This window comes from Macaca mulatta, chromosome 1, assembly GCF_049350105.2.
Source record: "Macaca mulatta isolate MMU2019108-1 chromosome 1, T2T-MMU8v2.0, whole genome shotgun sequence".
Classification (NCBI taxonomy): domain Eukaryota; kingdom Metazoa; phylum Chordata; class Mammalia; order Primates; family Cercopithecidae; genus Macaca; species Macaca mulatta.
Genome location: NC_133406.1, coordinates 234038225 through 234044224, shown reverse-complemented (window position 1 = coordinate 234044224; position 6000 = coordinate 234038225).

Sequence of the window (6000 nt, the reverse complement as noted above, 5' to 3'; positions counted from 1 at the left end):
TTTAGTTCTCTTAGGTAAAGGAAAGGGCATGATGCTGGCTGGAATCCTCAGGATGAATGTCCCATTTGTGCTTCATCAGTGGTTCCTGATCTTACTTTGGGGACTCCTCCTTCCCCCACTCCAGCGATTGTCTGACCTGAGAGTCATCGAAGTGTGTGGATTCAGGAGGTCTGTGGTCACCATTTAGCAATCAGCCATGGTATGAGAACTCTCCATTGCTCTGGTGCAGGGGAGGGTGGGGGCGCCCCGATAGAGCGGCACCTATATTCCTGACAGTAATAAACACGCTTGTCCCTGCTATGCATGACACGGCGCAAGCCTGCTAACAACTGCAGCTTAAGGAGAGCAGGGTTCTGTGCTGGGAACCCTACAGATGCATAATTTCTTTTCTCTTTTTGACCCTATGTTCCAAGATGCATAATTTCATTATTAGTATTATTATTATTTTTGAGACAGAGCCCAGGCTGGAGTGCAGTGGCACCATCTTAGCTCACTGCAACCTTCCCCTCTTGGGTTCAAGTGATTCTCCTGCCTCAGCCTTCTGAGTAGCTGGGATTATAGGTGCCTGCCACCAAGTCTGGCTAATTTTTGTATTTTTAGTAGAGATGGGGTTTCACCATGTTGGCCCAGGCTGGTCTTGAACTCCTGACCTCAAGTGATCCACCCACCTCGACCTCCCAAAGTGATGGATTACAGGTGTGAGCCACTGCCCGCTGCCAATTTCATTAATCTTTGTAACTATCCTGTGGGAAAGTATATGCATTTCCTACTCCTGTTGTAACCAATCATCACAAACATAGTGCCCTAAAACAGCACATCCATTTATTATCTTACAGTTATGGAGGAAACAGGTCTTACTGGACCAAAATGAAGGCATTGGCAGAGCTGCGTTCCTGCTCTAGGCTCTGTAGGAGAATCCCTTTCCTTGCCTTTTCCAGGTCCTCCAGGCTGCCCACATCCCTTGGTTTGTGGTCCCCTCCTCCTCCTCTTCAAAGCCAGCAGTGCTGCCTCTTCACATCTCACTCTGACTTTGGCGGTTGTGATCCCATCTCCTTCTCAGACTCTGACTCTCATGCCTCCCTCTTCTAAGGACTCTTGTGATCCCACTGGGTCCACCTGGATGATGCAGGAGAGTCCCCATAATTCAACATCTTTCCATTTCGTCACATCTGTAAAGATCTTTTGTGGACCGGGCGAGGTGGCTTTCGCCTGTAATCCCAGTGCTTTGGGAGGCCAAGGCAGGTGGATCACCTGAAGTCAGGAGTTTGAGACCAGCCTGGCCAACATGGTGAAACCCCGTCTCTACTAAAAATACAAAAATTAGCCGGGTATGGTGGTGCATGTCTGTAATCCCTTACTTGGGAGGCTGAGGCAGGAGAATCACTTGAACCCGGAGGTGGAGGTTGCAGTGAGCCAAGATCATACCACTGCACTTCAGCCTGGGTGACAGAGTGAGACTCAACCTTCAGACACTGAGGCTTACTCATTTGGGTCAGTGTGTACCCTTTCTGCAATGACACTCTTTCCCCCAGTGGTTAGTGGGTACCTGTACTCCCCAAACCCACTTGGCAGCACCCAAACTGAGTAACATTCTTTCACACCTGTATTAGGGTTCTCTAGAGGGACAGAACTAATGGAATATATATATATGAAACATATATATATAATGGAATATATATATTATATATAATGGAATAGATATTATATATAATGGAATATATATGATATATATAATTGAATATATATTATATATAATATATATATAAAATGCATATATAAAAAGGGGAGTTTATTAAGTATTAACTCACACCATCACGAGGTCCCACAACAGGCCGTCTGCAGGCTGAGGAGCAAGAAGAGCCAGTCCGAGTTCCAAAATTGAGGAACCTGGAGTCTGATGTTCGAGGGCAGGAAGCATCCGGCACGGGGGAAAGACATAGGCTGGGAGGCTGGGCCAGTCTCTCTTTCCACATTTTTCTGCCTGCTTACATTCTAGCCGAGCTGGCAGCTGATTAGATGGTGCCCACCCAGATTGAGGGTTGGTCTAATTTCCCAGCCCATGACTCAAATGTGAATCTCCTTTGGCAGCACCCTCACAGACACACCCAGGATTCATACTCTGTATCCTGCAATCCAATCAAGTTGACATTCCGTCTTAACCATCACAACACCTGATATAAAGCCACAGGCCGTTGGCTCTCAAGCCCACCTGTATGGTAAGGCAGGGTTCAGAAAATGTTCCTCAGTCCCCAAACCAGGACCTCACCACACTCGAGTCACTACTGCCAACCCTGAACTCCCATCCCTATTTGCCCTCTGTGCCTGGCGGAGGGGTGGGGGGTTTGTTTTGTTCCTCAAAGTGTGGTCCACAGGCCAGGCGTCGGCATACCTGGGCACTTGTTACAAAGGCGGGATATTGGCCCCACCCAAGATCAGCTGAATCAGAATCTGCTTTGTAACCGGAGCCCCCAGTGAGTCCCGTGCACAGTGGAGTTTAAGAAGCTCCTCCCTCCAGGACCATGCTCCACCTGGGCTGCCCTTCTCACACCTATTTCTCTCCTTCTTCTGCCCCCTCCGCAGGTGTCTCGGCTTGGATTCCCGCAGCTCGGGACGACGCATTAGGGAAATGTCTATGTTGCTCTTTCTGCCTTAGCTTCTTGGAGTTGGCAGCAGAAGAGGCCCCTCCTGGCAGCGCTCAACTGGGCCCTGCAGCTGGCCTGGGGAGGCCTCTCTGTGACCACACGCGCAGGGTCTGGGCTGGTTCCCCTTGCCGCTGCCTCTCTCCTGGGTGGACAGTGGTCTAGAGCTGTGATGGGGGCCCCGTCCTTCCTCCTTCCTCTCGCCTCAGCAAGAGGCAAAGGCGAAGGTGTGAATTGACTTTGACCTTGGTGTTTAGGCAGATCCCTCTCACTCTGAAAGTGCTTCAACATGTTGGCCTGGTACGTTCCGAGCACTGTGCAGTTTTGGCAGAGTGGCCGAGAAGTATTTTTAGTTCCTTCCTCCTTAATGTTTGCCAGAAAACCACAGTCATTACTCATGAGGAGGAGAAGTTTCCTCCCTCCCAGGCTCCAGAAGAGTCCGGGCTTGCCCTCAGATGCCCACTGAGCTGCCCCTGCCTGGGCTTCTAAGCTGTCTTTGAAATCAACATAATGCTAACACCTACAATAAAGCAGGATGCCATATATTTTTTAATAGCCTAAGACCTGAGCTTTTTTTGTTAATTAATTTTTTTTTTTGAGATGGAGTCTTGCTCTGTTACCAGGCTGGAGTGCAGTGGCATGATCTCAGCTCCCTACAACCTCCACCTCCTGAGTTCAAGCAATTCTCCTGCCTTAGCCTCCCGAGTAGCCGGAACTACAGACGCGCACCACCACGACCAGCTAATTTTTGGTATCTTTAGTAGAGACGGGGTTTCACCATGTTGGCCAAACTGGTCTCGAACTCCTGACCTCAGGTGATCTGCCCACCTCGGCCTCTCAAAGTGCTAGGATTACAGGCATGAGCCACCATACGTGGCCTTTTTTTTTTTGAGACAAGGTCTCACTCTGTCTCCCAGGCTGGAATGCAGTGGCAGCATCTCAGCTCACTACAACCTCTACTTCCCAGGCTCAAATGATCCTCCCACTTCAGCCTCCTAAGTAGCTGGGACCACAGTCATGTGCCACCACGCTTGGCTAATTTTTGCATGTTTTGTAGAGATGGGGTTTCATTATGTTGCCCAGGCTGATCTTGGACTCTTGAGCTCAAGTGATCCTCCCTCCGTGGCCTCCCAAAGTGTCGGGATTACAGGTGTGAGCCAGCTTGCCTGGCCCAATTTATTTGTTAAATTTCTAGTAAAATATACATATAATAAAATGTACTATTTTAACCACTTTTTTTTTGAGACGGAGTCTCGTTGTGTCACCTAGGCTGGAATGCAGTGGCGCGATCTTGGCTCACCTCAACCTCCACCTCCCGGGTTCAAGTGATTCTCCTGCCTCAGCCTCCCGTGTAGTTGGGATTACCGGCATATGCCACCACGTGTGGCTAATTTTGTATTTTTAGTAGAGACAGGGTTTCTCCATCTTAGTCAGGCTGGTGTCCAACTCCCAACCTCAGGTGCCTCCCATAGTGTTGGGATTACAAGTGTGAGCCACTGCGCCAGGCTTATTTTAACCATTTTAAGTATACCATTCAGTGGCATAAGCATATTCACAGTTGTGCAGCTATCACCACCATCCGTTTCCAGAGCTCTTCATCTTGTGAAACTGAAACTCTGTACCCATTAGACAAGAGCTCCCCATTCCCCCGCCACCCCCTTACCCTCTGGAAACCACCATTCTACTTTCTATGAATTCCATGACTCTACTTCTCTCATGTCAGTGGAATTGTACAAATTTTGTCCTCTTGTGACTGACTGGTTTATTTCCCTTAGCATAATGTTTTCAAGGTTAACCCATGATGTAGTGGCCTAAGCTTCTAAAAAAAAAAAAAAAAAGACCAGGCACGGTGGCTCACGCTAGTCATCCCAGCACTTTGGACTTCGGGAAGCTGAGGAGGGTGGATTACCTGAGGTCAGAGTTCGAGGCCAGCCTGGCCAACATGGTGAAACCCCATCTCTACTAAAAATAACAAAAATTAGCCGGGCCTGGCAGTGGGAATTTGTAATCCCAGCTACTTGGGAGGCCGAGGCAGGAGAATCACTTGAACCTGGGAGGTGGAGGTTGCAGTGAGTCGAGATCTTGCCACTGCACTCCAGCCTGTGTTACAGAGTGAGACTCTGTCTCAAAAAAAAAAAAAAAAAAAGCCACTAATTTAACTGATAAGTCACTCATTTAATTGATAGGCTGGGCACAGTGACTCACACCTGTAATCTCAACACTTTAGGAGGCAGAGGTGGGAGGATCGCTTGAGCCCAGGAGTTTGAGATCAGCTTAGGTAATATAGCTAGGTCCCACCTTTCCAAAAAATAAATAGATGAGACAGGCATGATAGCGTGTGTCTGTAGTCTCAGCTACTCGGTGGGAGGCTGAGGTGGGAGGATCACTTGAGCCCAATAAGTCGAGGCTGCAGTGAACTATGATCACACAGATTCACTCCAGCCTGGGTGACAAAGCGAGACCTGGTCTCAAAATCAAAAACAAAAGCAAAAAACCATGATTGCATTTTTAAATTTTAGGGCAACCAGTTTCTGGTTAGTCCTAGCACCTCTGCTAAGGTAGGGCAGCATTTGCTTTCAAAAAAGGGATGGCAAACCAGAAGCACACCAAAGGCAGCTCCCTACCACTTCTGCTCCTTGGGAATGGTCTGGGGAAAGCCAGCTGGGCACCCCTCCCCTCCACCCAAGAGAGTGAAGAAATCCACAGGGTTAGGGCTTAGACAACTTTGCACAAACTCAGGGGCCCCCAATTCCCTCCGCCAAGGACAAAGTTCCTGCACCTTCAGCATCTTCAATCATAGTTCCCTGTGTGGATCTTAGTTTTAATGGCAGTACCTTCTAGACCACAAGGGACGCGGCTCCCTCAGAAAAATCTCACCATTGGAGGGATAATAGCCTTAAGGATCTAGTTCAGTAAACACAGGATTCTTTTGTGATGTGCTTTCCAAACGAGGCACACACTTTGGGATTAATTAAACTCTTTTCTAGCTGCTTGCCAGGGTAACCTTTCTTTTATGCTTCTTAGGGGGGCACACAACGTAAAAAGTCAAATCTATTATGTTCATGACTCGGAGGGAAAGATCCGGGACAAAATTACCTTACACACCATTTTTTTTTTTGGTTGTTTTTTCTTTTCTTAAATTTCCTGAGTACTGGATCAAATGGAGAGCTGTCTGAGCTGTATGCTAGCTAAGCAACAGAGTCAACCCAGGAGAGGAGCGGTTTGGAATTAAAGCGATAGAAGCTGAGGGGTGGTGACACTGATGACAGCATGAACCCCTAATTTTTTGGCACGCTCTTGGGGGACAATAAGGAGGTACGTGGGAGCTGAGTGCTGACTATTTAAGCCTTGGCCCATGTGC